The sequence below is a fragment of the Myotis myotis genome, unplaced genomic scaffold, assembly GCF_014108235.1.
Source record: "Myotis myotis isolate mMyoMyo1 unplaced genomic scaffold, mMyoMyo1.p scaffold_m19_p_18, whole genome shotgun sequence".
Taxonomy (NCBI): Eukaryota; Metazoa; Chordata; class Mammalia; order Chiroptera; family Vespertilionidae; genus Myotis; species Myotis myotis.
The window spans coordinates 10,489,134-10,503,702 of NW_023416322.1; the positions used below are offsets into that span (position 1 = coordinate 10,489,134).

Sequence of the window (14,569 nt, forward strand, 5' to 3'; positions counted from 1 at the left end):
AATGAGTAGGAAGAAAAATCAAAACTGGAAAAGAAGAAGCTGAGTGTCAGTGCAATCTCAGTGAAGGTCTCCGGCAACTCTGTGGAGAGTTATGAAACTGGAATTACTCTTTGGGTGTATCCTGAGTTAAGGAGAAAAAGCCAACATTTTATAGGCGATGTAGATTAGTCATGGTATGCAGACCACCCCAGAAATAGAGTTTCACCATGGGAGAGTTGCTTAAAAAAACAAACAAACAGGCCGGGTCTGGGAGCGGGGCGAGGGAGCCAGGGCCCGGGAGGGAGGGGGAGGGGGACGGGGAGGGAGGGGGGGAGCCGGGTCCGGGCCCCTGACGAGCCTGGCGTGCGGCCCCCCCTCTGCTAGGTGGCGCTGTGGCCCCGCAGGCAGTGTGGCCGGGCCTCGCCCCCAGGCCTTTGCCCCACAGGCCCGGCTCTTCCTCCCGGGAACAGGGAGGGGGAGAGGGGGGGGCGCAGGCAGGTGCAGATAAAACCTGTCTGCCAACCTCCAATGCCTTTCCTTGGGGATTCTGGTCTTCCCGACGACCAGCCTGGTGCTCCCGAGGCGCTGCTCCAGGACTTTAAAGGAGGAGGGGCGTGGGTACCTGCTCCAGGCCGGGCGGTGGCTGAGATTCTGAAGATCATGGCCTGCCATCTGTTAGGCTGCAAAGACGGCCACTGCGGTCTGAGAGCACTGAATGACTCCTGCGGGAGGAGATCCTTCAGGAGCCGATGGGAACGATCAAACCCGCTGTTCCACCCGGGATATCCGCTCTTCAGAACCACCTGCTCCACGTGGCGCTGTCCGATCTGCACGCGGCCACCGACCAGGTCACGGATCAGCCGAAGATCCTGACCAGGGCGCTGCTCTCCGTGTCTCTGCCGAGCGAGAAGCGGGGTGTGTGATTCTGATGGCCGGAGTGGCTTTCGTACAGCGGCCCTCGGATGCCCAGGAGCTGCACCCGAAGGCGCTCTCGGCCCGCTCGCAGTTAGTGGGCCGCATGGCCGTGCTCATGGCCTGCTTTTCCAGTGGCTTTGCTGGGGCGTGCTTCGAGAAAATCTTTAAAAAAATCAAGCAGTCGGTGTGGGTCAGAAACATTGAACTGGGTTTCTTCGGGAGCGTATTTGGCTTGATGGGCGTGTATGACGGAGAACTGGTATCACAGAACGGGTTTTTTCCAGGGCTGCAACCGACTGACCTGGGCAGTTGTTGCGCTTCAGGCACTGGGAGGCCGTGTCATAGCGGCTGTTAGAAAGCATGCAGATAATATTTTAAAAGGATTTGCAACCTCTTTATCCATAATATTATCGACACTGATATCCTACTTTTGGCTACAAGATTTTGTACCAACCAGTGTCTTCTTCCTCGGAGCCATCCTTGTAATAGCAGCTACTTTCCTATACGGTTATGACCCCAAACTTGCAGGCAATCCCACCAAAGCATAGTGAGCGCTGCTCGCAGCCATGCCAAGGGGTTCTGGGGGGGCGGGGTGGACCCCCCAGGACTGCTCAGATCCCAAGAGGGTGTCGCCGCTCTTCATACTGTCCAAATGGTTGGAAAACATGAATGTTCAGCTCAAGTATGTGTCTATGTGACAGCGTGCCTGTCGCCTCTAGAAATCCACGCTTGAAAGTATTGCCAGGGATTTAGAATCACTGCAGGGACTGGAGATCTGAGTTTGGAGGGATCTGGCCGTTTGGACCGCCGCAGGGATGACCTGTGCACTCGCTGCAAGAGCGCACGCAGCAGGTGTCAGCGGTCATGTCTGCAGACCAGCTACTTCATTCTCTTCGGTGTCTGTCTTACTCCTCCGTGCAGGTCAGCAAGCCAATGGCATAGTCAGAGTTTGACAGTTAGGATTACTGCCTATAAAGCTGTGCAGAAATAGAAGTATAGCCTGAGAAACATTTCCACGGACCCAAGATTTCTATATTTATACAAAAGTTTGGTAAACAAAAGATCGCTAAATGTTATTCAACTACATAAAAACTGGTGAAGTACCATTCTGGGTCTGGCTTGTCAGAGAATGAAATGCAGAGTCCACATTCACATTCCACGTAGAGAAACACACACATTTCTCCATCTGCCTGTCGGGTCTCTCAGCGCCTCCAAAGCATCCCCGCTCCATGCAGGCGGCACTGGGCGCTTGGGCGCTAGCGGAGCTGTCCTGCCCCTACCTGCTTCTTTTCTGTAAATCACATCAGTCTTCAGTGGTGCTTTAAATTAATTCCTGTGTGTTCCATTAAAGTTTTCATACGTAATTTAAAGGGCTTAAAAACTCATTTATTAATTTAAAATAATTCTTGTCTAATATCTCCATTTGGAGAGTTTTGAACGATCAAAGCATGAGCTGTACACATTAGAATGTTTTTAATGAGTATTTTACTCATTGACCTGTAAGCTCTACAACTGTTGACAAAAACCACCACCAAAGTAGGACTGACATCAAAAAAGTGAGACTAAAACGATTTTCCTTGGAGACATTCCAGTTTGCTATGGCATCACCTCAAATAAATGGCGCTCTGACTGACACCCAGGGCCGATCAGTGCTTCCCAGGCGCTCACACCCCTTCCCAGGGGCTCTGAGTCCCCGGGGCCTCTGAGCACAGCCGGAGGTGAGGCAGGAGGCGCTGGCTCCCCTGTGCCTCTGACAAGGTTTCTTTTCCATGTGCTCAGCACCACAGGCGAAGTGGCAAATTGCATGAGTTATTTACTAGAGCAGTGATGGCGAACCTATGACATGGGTGTCAGAGGTGACACGCGAACTCATTTTTTTGGTTGATTTTTCTTTGTTAAATGGCATTTAAATATATAAAATAAATATCAAACATATAAATCTTTGTTTTACTATGGTTGCAAATATCAAAAAATTTCTCTATGTGACACAGCACCAGAGTTAAGTTAGGGTTTTTCAAAATGCTGACACGCCGAGCTCAAAAGGTTCTGCCGTCACTGGCCTAGGTGGTACAGGGAGAGACTAAGCCAGGGGTGGGCAAACTTTTTGACTCGAGGGCCACAATGGGTTCTTAAACTGGACCGGAGGGCCGGAACAAAAGCATGGATGGAGTGTTTGTGTGAACTAATATAAATTCAAAGTAAACATCATTACATAGAAGGGTACGGTCTTTTTTTTCAATAGTTTTATTCATTTCAAATGGGCCGGATCCGGCCCGCGGGCCGTAGTTTGCCCACGGCTGGACTAAGCAGAAGAAATAGAGGACGTGGTGGGCAAAATACTTACTGAAGTTGGAATGTGGGTTTATTTATTGACGCCAGGATTGCCAGGGAGTAGAATTATTTTACTTTATGTTTCTCATCATACTTAATATATTTTTAAAGCTTCCTGTGCTAATAGTATAAAAACTGTAAAAAGTCACTCTAATGGACTTTGCTAAATGTTATTTACTCCTCCTCTACTTCTTCTCTCTCCACTACTTTGTTCATTATAAAAAATATGCTAATTCGTGGGAGAAAAGTGCCAGTTGCTAGTTCTATTAAAAATTAAGGACATGGTATTTGGGAATGAAAGTCGGAAATGCCACATGAGGACGTTTCCTCGCCGTGATGGGATCAGCCCTGGAAGAGGTGACGTGGTGGTGTAGGCTGTTTCATGGAGGAACATGTACTATAGATGCAGAATTTAAATGTTTACATCCGTTTATATTGAATGTCACGTTTCATAGAAGGAGGGGTAGTTTGATATGTAAACTAGATTGTATGACAGACTCTGAAAGGAAAGTAGCTTTGTGCTCAGTAGACATGGTTGATGCTGACTATTCTTAAGAATCGGCACTCTTTTCCTGCTTGCCAAATTATTAGACTTAAAATGCATCCTGTAGTCATTCAACTGAGTTTCTTATAAAAACAGGGTCTCGCATTGCTCATTTTATTTACACTTTCATCGTTACCATCTGTAACCACATGTGGATGCATGCTGTATGTCAGGGAAGGTCACAGAAGTTAGCTCGCTCTGTGGGAAGTCACTTGAACAATCTGTAGGAGATGTAGCGTATTTAAAGTCATTATAGGACCAAAGAAACAGCGCCTTCCTCAAAACCTCGTCCTGGGTGCCTTGCTTTACCAAAACACCTGACTTTGTTCCCTGGAGGCTATGACTGTAATTCACAGCTTTGGACACTTAGGCAACAGTAGGATGTTTTAAGAATAACTGTAATCCACTGTGTTGGCTGTTTCAGCATTTGCTCATGAACCCATCACCCAGCAGGATGTTAGGGTGGGAGTACTGTACAAACACTGGTGGGCAGCCTGGCAGAACTGCAGGCTGTTAGGGTGGGTGTCCTGCACAGGCTCAGGGCGGGGGGCGGGGGGGGGGTGCAGAACCAACTTAAAGAATCACCCAGTCCTCCGGCATTAAGCTCCTCTAACCTGGACAGTCAGATGGAATGGTCATGCTTTCAATTTATTTCTTGTGATTTAACATTTTTAAATAATTTGGATTTTAAATTTGTTTATATGTCTATGTATTTTATTTGTTTAGAAAGATTCTTTTGGGCTTGGGAATATAATTTGTATGATTAAATTTTTGTGACATAATTCAAAGAAATACATAAACTGGTCTTTTGTTAAAAAAAAAAGGGGGGGGGCAGGTAATAGCAGAATTAATGATCAAGAATTTTTCCAAAATATATATAAGATTAGATCTTATTTAAATGAGGATAAAATAAATCCTCAATCCTATTCCCCATGAAAACAGGAAATTGGCTGATGTCAGATTTGATTCAAAATACCTGTTGAAAAATGAAGTCTTTATGCAACAGGGCTAGAATCATGATTGAGTCTCTTCCCCTTTCTAGTTAATGGAATACAATAATAAAGAATAATAAACACTTTAATGCTATGACCTAAAGCTTAAATAACTAAGATAGTAATGTAAATTCATTAAAGTAATTTTAGAGCAGTGGTTCTCAACCTGTGGGTTGCAACCCCTTTGGAGGTCAAATGACCCTTTCACAGGGGTCGCCTAAGACCATCGGAAAATGCATATATAATTACATATTGTTTTTGTGATTAATCACTATGTTTTAGTTATGTTCAATTTGTAACAATGAAAATACATCCTGCATATCAGATATTTACATTATGATTCATAACAGTAGCAAAATTAAAGTTTTGAAGTAGCAACGAAAATAATTTTATGGTTGGAGGTCACCACAACATGAGGAACTGTATTAAAGGGTCGCGGCATTAGGAAGGTTGAGAACCACTGTTTTAGAGAATCAGACCTGTGCTGAGCTTATAAGGTCTCTGATGCACTTTAGTTTCCTGTGCTATCCCAGAAAACTTTTTATTTATAAGGTTTTACATTTTATTTATTAGATTGTAGGAAAATGAAACTACTCCAGGGTCTTTGTGGAACTTTATGAAACATGACTTCCTCCATTTCTTCCTAAAGTCTCTAAAGTTTATCCTAAAATGTCTTTGCCCTTCTGAGCTTATTTCTTTGTATTTGCACCCCTAACTGCAAGATATGTATTTTTGTCCCAGAAATGATTGCTACTCATTTTTTTTGTTTATTTTCTAAAGATTAAAGTTGTCAGGAAAATTAGTGACAAAGCAGAGGCAGAGTGCAAGTTTTAGCCTCTCTTACTTTGACATTCCTGTGGTCTTTGTGTCTAGGTCAGGGTAAGTTCCTGCCAAAGTATCCTGTTGCTAAGCCTAAAGTTCAGCGTGATCAGTCTGAGCTTGCTGTTGGGACATCTTGGGAATCTGAGTGCCTTCCTGGGTATATAAAAAAGTCGTTCTTTACCACCTGTCTAGAGACCTCCAAGTGGTCAGATGCTCAGCAATACTGTAAACATGAGTATTCTATAATAGAGGCATCTTTGGGTCTATTAGTGTATATCTGTGAGCTAGCCTGTTGTGTTCATGATAAATAACCAGCACATTATCTTAATGAAGAGGATCCTGGGTTCTGCATGTTTTCTTTTACTCCTTAGGGGCATTGAGTGTTGAGGTTTTAGAGCCAAGTTTTAATTGTAACATTTTGGTGTACAAGTTACACTCTGGTTGTTTCATTGGCAGTTTTTTCAGAAGCCCTAGTTGCTTATAACATGTCATTTAATAATACGTACATGTGTTATTAAAATAAACTTTATCTTTAAAATTCTCTCATCACTGGCTCCTTTCCCCCTGCCAACCTGATCCAGCTAGTACCCATTCACCTTCAAGTCACAGAAATCTTATCTCACACTGGCTCAGACCAAAATTTGATTACATCACATGACAGAAAAGATCATGGGTGCTGCTGGCTTCAGTCAAAACAGGAAAACATTCAAATCATATCCTCAGGAATCTATTCCACCCCCCCTCCCCCAACCTCCTTCCACCCCCGGTTCTGCTTTTACATGCTGGCCTCCTTCTGTGGTCAACACTCCCTAATAACTGATGGAGCAATTTACTGGAATAAACAGGGGCGGGGAGAACAGTGTAGTCTGTGAAAAGTGGTCTTATATGATACTAGAGGCCCAGTACACGAAATTTGTGCAGGGGGGGAGGTATGTGTGACCCTCAGCCCAGCCTGCAGCCTCTCCAATCTGGGACCCTTCGAGGGATGTCCTATGTCCGAATGCCCTTTTAGGCCCGATCCCTGATTTGGACATCCCTCTCATAATCCAGGACTACTGGCTCCCAACCGCTTGCCTGCCTGCCTGCCTGATTGCCCCTAATTGCTTCTGCCTGCCAGCCTGATCACCCCCTAACCACTCTCCTGCCAGCCTGATCAATGCCTAACTGCTCCCCTGCCAGCTCGATTGCCCCTAATTGCTCTCCCCTGCAGGCCTGGTTGCCCCCAACTGCCCTCCCCTGCAGGCCTGGTCCCTCCCAACTGCCCTCCCCTACTGGCCTGATCACCCACAACTGCCCTCCCCTGCTGGCCATCTTGTGGCCACATAGAGGCGGTCATCTTGTGTGTTGGAGTGATGGTCAATTTGCATATTACCTCTTTATTATATAGGATTTTTCTGGATTCAGTGAACTCCTGAATACAGACATAGTCAAGGTTTTAGAGTTTGTGATTTAACATTTATGCATTCTAGATGCCACCACCTTGTATTTTTTGGCCAAAGTCTTAAACCACAAACTTAATGCTCTCATCCTCAAGAATTTCTCTCACATTTGTCCAACTACCTATCAGCTTCCCCAGCGCATCACCACCCTCTTCTCTCTGGCTACTCTCTAAATCCAGCTGTTGATTTTCTCTGTCCCAGCATTTAATCCATTGAGAAAACAAAACCCTGCTCACTGACTACCAATAATTACTCTCCCATCTCCTCTCAGACTATATACGCTGTTTGACATCTTTTATTAAATTGTGGTAAAAAGTATGTAACATAGAATTTTTCATCGGAACCCCCTTTTTTTTAAGTGTACAGTTCAGAAGTGTTAAGTATGTTTACATTGTTGTGCAATAGATCTCTAGAACTTTTCTGTGTTATAAAAATTAAATGCTATTTCCTTTAAACAAAAACTCTACATTCCCCCTTTTCTCCAGTCCCTGGCAACCACCATTTACTGTTTGTTTCTGTGAATTTCATTAATTTAGGTACTTCATATAGGTAGAATCATACAGTATTTTCCTTTTGTGACACATGTATTTCACTTAGCATGTTGTCCTCAAGGTTCATCCCCATTGCAACATGTGCCAGAATGTACTTTCTTTTTCCGGCTAGACATATCATTGCATGTACAGTAGGTCCTCAGGTTAAGTCGGAGATCCGTTCCTACTGCGCGACTTAACGTGATTTTCGCCATAAGTCAGAAACCACCTTCATAAGCACCTACGTCACTCACATGAAGCACATACACAACAGTAATGAAGTGAAACAGTAAAAAAAATCTAAAAGAAAGATAACAATTCCTGACCTTTACTTGTGGTAAATAAATAATAAAAAACAAAAAGCACATATGTACATACGTCAAAATGGCGGAACTTTTTTTTTTTTTATAAATACTGTAAATCGGAGATGGTGACGTAACCACGAAACGATGTACGTCAAATCAGACGTAACCCGAGGACTGCCTGTATATACATTTTGTTTATCCATTTATTTCTCAATGACCATTTGGCTTGTCACCTCATGGCTGTTGAAATAACACTGCTTAGAACACAGGTGTGCAGCAAATATCTCCTGAAGACATTGCTTTCAATTCGGTTGGATATATACCCAGAAGTGAGATGTTCAACATATATTATTCATTCACAGTGCCATTTTCATTTCTCCACATTATCTGTTCATGCACTTCAGATCATCTACTCTCTTCTACCATCATCTCTATTATCCATCTTTCACTTAGCAAATGAAAATATCACAGGGTATCTCTCTCAATTTCCTCTCCCTACACCTCTAAGCTTATCTATATCCATTCATCAATTTCACTGACCACTTTTGACAGACTACACTGTTCTCTCTCTGTTTATTCCAGGACATGGCTCCAACAGTTATACCCTCTCTCATCACTGGCTACTTTCCCTCTGCCAACCTGATCCAGCTAGTACCCATTCATCTTCAAGTCACAGAAATCTTATCTCACACTGGCTTAGACAAAAATTCCACTACATCACATGACAGAAAAGATCACGGGTGCTGCTGGCTTCAGTCAAAACAGGAAAACATTCAAATCATATCCTCAACAATCTATTCCTTCCTCCACCCCCACCCCCTCACCTCCTCCCACCCTCCGGTTCTGCTTTTCCATGCTGGCCTTATTCTGTGGTCTACACTACCTAAAAACTGGAAAAGTGTTTGCTGACAAGGCCAAACACACACCTTCTCGGCTTAGCAGTCCAGCACAAAGAGCTTCTCTCTAATAACTCCTTCAAAATCCCTTCATTAGCTCTAATTTGTCAAAAAATGGCACATATCACCAACTGAACCACTTACTGGGGCCAGGGCAGTGAACTAGCAGATGGCAAGGCCTGAGCTCACTGCCCACAGTTGGATCTGGGGTAGAATTGATATACCCTTCTCTTTACCACTGCTTTATCTAAGAAAATAGTTAACCATAGCTCCCTCAATCATTTCACTCATACACTCAACAAATAACTACGTACATCCTTCGGTGTGCTAAGCAGTGTTTTAGGTCATGGGATTTAGCAGTGGCAAAATGACAGTGCCTGTGTAGCCTTTATTTTAGTGAGGAGAGAGACAATAAGCAGATTGCCAAATAGTGATAAAACCAAAAAAAGTTATAAGTACAATATTTTAAATAATCTAAATCAGTGAAAGAGGAAAGAAAGTTCAATGGACAAGCCATTGTTAATAGTGGCCAATGAGGCTTCATTAAAGGGTCACACTTGAGCAAAAGATGAGGGAGGTAACCATGCAGAGAGATTTCTGGTCAGAAAGTATTCCCAGCAAAAGGACCATTAGAAGGAAAACAAAGAACTATGCCTGCTGTGTTAGAGAAATGACATATTTGCATGCGTAAGGTAAACTCTATTAGAAAGGGGGAAACAGTGATACTGAAGAGAGAGGAACATTCCTGGAGTGATGTTTTTGAAAAAGTGAGAGCAGATGATCTATACTGCTATGGAGGTGAGCCTTAGATAATGGTGTGAACCGTATAACCATACTAATAGGAGATAAGGAAGCTAAATAGGCCGGATACAGGCCTTGGGGTGAAGCGATGAGAGAAGTTTGTGGAAATTCTCTTCGATTGCTTCTATTTTTCTCTGAAGAAAAGCAGCAAAGGTATAAACAGAGATTGAGAATGATGTAGGAGATGTCTGCATTCAATGTCAATATAAAAAATATGAAATAGCCACTTAGGGGAATGATGGAGTAAATGGACTAGGCAAGTACATTAGGAATACTAGCAGCATCACAGTGGTCCATTTGAAAGGAGCCATTTTTAAAGTAAGATTAGGCATCATGGATACAGGTTTTTCTCTAGCCACATTCAGTGCCTTGGGTACAGGAGAAAAATTATGCAGAATTGACTCTAACCAGAGTCATGCATTGTTTGTCTAAAGCATGTAATAAAGTCAAAGAAGAACAAGGAAGCTGAGGATGTATGCCAGATAGTGACTACAACGATGGACCATGGAATTTAACCTGGTGAGGTAGAAAGTGAGGACACTAAGGGGGTTTGAGACTGAAAGACGGTGGTGAGATCAATGGGTTGTGGGTACTGAGAAATACAAAGATGGTTGGGTCCGGGCAAACGAGAAGGACAGATTTGGTGGTTGGACAGTAAAATGGTCGAAATTCTGGAGGTAATATAGCTTAATGAGAATAAAATCGAAGGTACTTCCATGGGCATAAGTGGCAGAGTAGAGTAAAAGATAAGATCATTTGGCAGAGAAGATGAAGGCCCTGAAAGGGCAGGTGTTTGAAAATAGCATTGCTGGGAATATCAAATCACTGAGGGCTATTAATGCAGGGAGAATGGAGAAGGTTGCTGTGAGCTAGAAGTTAAACTTTCAAGTAATGAGGAGAGAAAGCAGATGTTAGGAGATTAATGCACAGGAAGTGGTAATGACTGGTGTATTCTGATAGCATGTGCTGTAGGACTGGGGAATTGAGTCATCTATTCCCTTTCATCAGCCTACTACGATATGGCTTCTTCTTCCTTTTCTCTGTTGAGAATAGCTTGAAAGGATGATATGTGGTCCTTGAGAGAATGGTAATAGATGTATTAAAAAGGAGGTACAGTAAGTGATATGATCAATGTAGGTATTTCTTGCAGTAGAGTCTTAAAAGAGAAAGTAATGGAAAATATAAAACATTCTTCGCATTTAGGACACTGTCCTTTCTCAACGAGTGAAGGTAGGAGCTGAGACTTGAATACACAGGAACAAATAAAGACAGTATTCTGGAAACTTTATGCAAGCTAAGGCTATGCATGCTGAGTTAGATAGGTTTGCTGGACTGTGGGTCTCTGTTTGTGAAACTGCACTGAGTATAGTTTTCCACCTTGAGTATCTTTGCTCCACTTTGAGTCACAGCTTTGCATGGGGGAGAAAAGACCTCACACATTTACTGAAATATCTGCTACAATATCTTTTCAAGCCTCATCCTGCTCGACAGTATTTAATATTTGGAATTTCTCCACTCTCCATACAACCTATTCCAACTCTTGCTTTAGAAATGACTGACTCTTGTTCCTAATAATTTTGAAATCTGGGGTCCTTGTCTCAGAGACTAAAGACCTCAAAGGTTCATGGCTAGAACTGACTCTCTATAACTGGTTTGCTTTGTAATCTCATGTACTTTATTTTATGCATCCTATATAATAAAAGGCTAATAGCAAATCTACTGAATGGTGGAATGGCCAGTCATTATGACGCACACTAACCATCAGGGGGCAGATGCTCAATGCAGGAGCTGCATCCTGGTGGTCAGTGTGCTCCCACAGGGGGAGCGCCACTCAGCCAGAAGTTGGGCTCACAGCTAGCGAGCTCAGCTGTGGTCCCGGGAGCCTCTCCCACCTCTGTGGCAGATCTAAGGGCCCCTCGTGCAATGTCCACCTGCCAGCTTAGGCCCGTTCCATGCTAAGCGGGCAGGCAGACATCCCCAGAGGGGTCCCGGACTGTGAGAGGGTGCAGGCTGGGCTGAGGGACCCCACCTCCCAAGTGTACGAATGTTGTGCACTGGGCCTCCAGTTTAAAAATAATTCTTAGAAAGGATCCATAGGTTTTACCAAACTGGCAAAGAGATCTATGTTATACACAAAAATGTTAAATGTTTTCTTTTTAAAAGGCCTCTTCTTGGGCCTTTCTGAAAACCCAGCTTCATAATCAACGCACTACCTATATTCCTAAGCTTTTCCTAGAACATTCCCACTTCCCTGAGACCTCAATATACTCCATTTGTCCCATACCCAAGCTTTCTCAGTTAAAAAAATAATAATAACAATGCTTTTCCTTGATCCAGCAACCCTCTCTCCCCTCTATATTAGTTTCCTGTCACTGTTGTAAGATGTACCTTGTAGGTTAAAATGACACAGATGTATTCTTTTACAGTTCTGTTCAGAAGTCCAAAAAGAGTCTGACAGGGCTAACACTACGGTGTTGTCAGGACTGGTGCCTTCTACAGGCAGGGAATTCCTGACTTGCCTTTATCAGCTTCTAGAGCTGGCTGTCATTACTGGATTTTGGCAGCATCCAATCTCTGCTTCAGTCATCACCCTCTCCTAGCAGATCTACTGCCTCCCTCTAACAAGGACCTGTAATTACATTACCCAGTCAAATAACCCAGGGGAACCCCCATCTCAACTTCCTCAATGCACTCGCATCTAAAACCTCTCATTACATAAGAAAACATATTCACAGGAATTAGGAATTAGGACATGGACATCTTTGGGGAGCTATTATTCATCCGACCACACACACCCATTTCATCCTTGAACTCTTAGCCCCATGCTCCAAATATGTCCCACCCCGTGTTTTTTAATTCCAATAAATGGTAAAAACCATTCATTTAGAATCCTTGGGTGAAGTGTTGATTTTATTTTTCTCACCACTAACCTTAAGAAGGGAAGTAACCAAAATCCAATGCAAAAATTTGGTTCATTCCACTTCCAATATCGTCTAATTGTCCACTTTATCTAGTCAAGGCCGCCACCAAAACTCCCCTCGGTGATGGCAACGCCTCCAACCACTATTGCCTTTTCCAATCCAGTCTCCCTATTACAGACGGAATTATATTTTAAAATTTCAAATCTGATTTAGTAACTCTTTTTTAAAAAATCGTTCAGTGGCTCGATTCAACATAGAGAAATGGGTTCTTCATCGTCCCTGTACCCTGCACCTGTTGCTGTAACTGTCACCACAGACAGCAGGCATTTAGGGAGCTGACCTACCCACGCACATTTTTGCAAAGGACAAAAGTCAGGCAGGAGCATAAGGGTGTGGAGCCGGGAGAAACCACCGCTTGGACCTGCCCACCCAGGCAGGCAGAACACACAAACACAAGCGCTGAAGTTCAGCTAGAGTGATCCCATTTAATGGACCTGCAGGTGGAGTTTGGACAAACTCGCTAAAAACAATGCAAATTGGGAGCAGGCATAGTCTCCCCCGCCCATTAAGGGGAAGCTGTGGTCAAAAGCTTTTTGTTCCAGAACCGCAACTGCGCTCCCCAGATCCTGGGCGCACCGCCTCGACTGTGGTCTCCGTCCTCTGAGCTGCGCTTTCTAGTGACTTGGATTTTCTTCCCGAGAACGTGGGGTTCCTAGAGGTGCCAGGGGAAGATGGGAGCCCCATCTCCGAGGAGCCCTGAGCCTCCGTGGCCGCCAGCGCCCTCTCTCTCCGGCTCCAGAGGAGCCCTCCTGGCGGTGCTGATGCTGCTCGCGCTGCCGGCTGCCTGGGGTGAGATGCGGGCGGGCGGGCGTGGGGAGCGCCTCCAGCAGGGACGCAGCCTCCGGATCCCCGCATCCTGGGGGTTCGTTTCCAGTGGGCTCAGCTGCGAGAGGGCGAGGGCACGGGGCTCTGCGACCCCCCTCTGTGTCCTCAGGCCCTCCTGGCCTCTGGGTAGAGTCGGGTTCCCCTCTGCAGGGTCTTAAGCGTCCCCAGCGCAGGGAGAGCGCAGATGCGCAGGTGGCGCAGCATGAAGTCCTTGCCTTCCCTGCTGACCAGGACGGGCTGTGTGAGGACCGGGCGCTGATCCGAGTGCCAGAAAGAGGTCTAGGCATTCCACCAGCCTGGGTTCTAATCCTGGAAACTTCTTAACTGTGGGGAAAGTGAGGGCCCCTGCCTGCGTCCCTTTCCTCTTCTGTGAAATGGCAACGCCCTTAGCCCTACCTCACGGGCTTGCTATCTAAATGGTCGAACCCAGCGCCTGTCACTTCATTTCTGTTCCCCAGTCATTAGCTCTGAGCTTTGTCCATGGGGGTGTTTGGACCAGCAGCGCTGGGAGGTGCGGTTTTCCCCGGAAATCTTCCCTGTATCCGGCCAATATTCAGCCCATGCCCTCCCCAAACCAGCACCTCCATCATCAACACACACTCACTGAGCAGCTACTTGAGGGCATACCCTTGGCAGGGCACTTGGGGTTAGGAGAACTAGCGACGCCCCAGAACCCTCAGCGCAGCTGGCCTCTGGAAGAAGGCACCCTGGAAAAGTGGACCCATTTTAGCCACGTGTTTAGAACTAAATAAAACCATTATGGAAATTTTGAGGTCATGCCTTCCCTTCCTTCCTTCCTTCCTTCTGACTTTAGGTAAACAACTTCAATGAGGGCCCTTCTCTTCTTGTTTTTGGCTTTCCCAAAAGACCTTTGAGTTGCTGGGGCTCCCTGGCCACATCTCAGTTGGAGTGAAGGTCTGGCTTCTGTTTGCCCAGCCTTTTCTGGACAACTGAGCTGGGCTCTTCCCTGTCACTAGACACTTTACATTCATTATTGGATGGTGCCCTCTCTCATGGGAAAAGAAAAACCAGTTTTTCAGAAAAGTTGGTGTTAATGTTTCATCTCAGACATCAGAAAGTAACCTGTTAGGGGAGGAAATGTAATAGAACCTAAAGTTTTATTTTCAGAAGAGAAGCGTCGCCAGCGAGGTAAGCCAGCTGTTGTCAGTGCTTGGAAATTGCTGTGGACCATGTGAGTATCTGGCTCCC

The 14,569-nt window shown here is 44.8% G+C and overlaps 1 protein-coding gene and 1 pseudogene across 1 annotated transcript in view; both read left to right on the forward strand.

Annotated features, from left to right (window-relative positions):
- The window catches only part of CR1 (complement C3b/C4b receptor 1 (Knops blood group)), a 147,322-nt gene that overhangs the window by 73,779 nt on the left and 58,974 nt on the right, over positions 1–14,569 (forward strand). The gene's annotated exons all lie outside the window — the stretch shown is intronic.
- LOC118673174 lies at positions 488–1,591 on the forward strand (annotated as a pseudogene).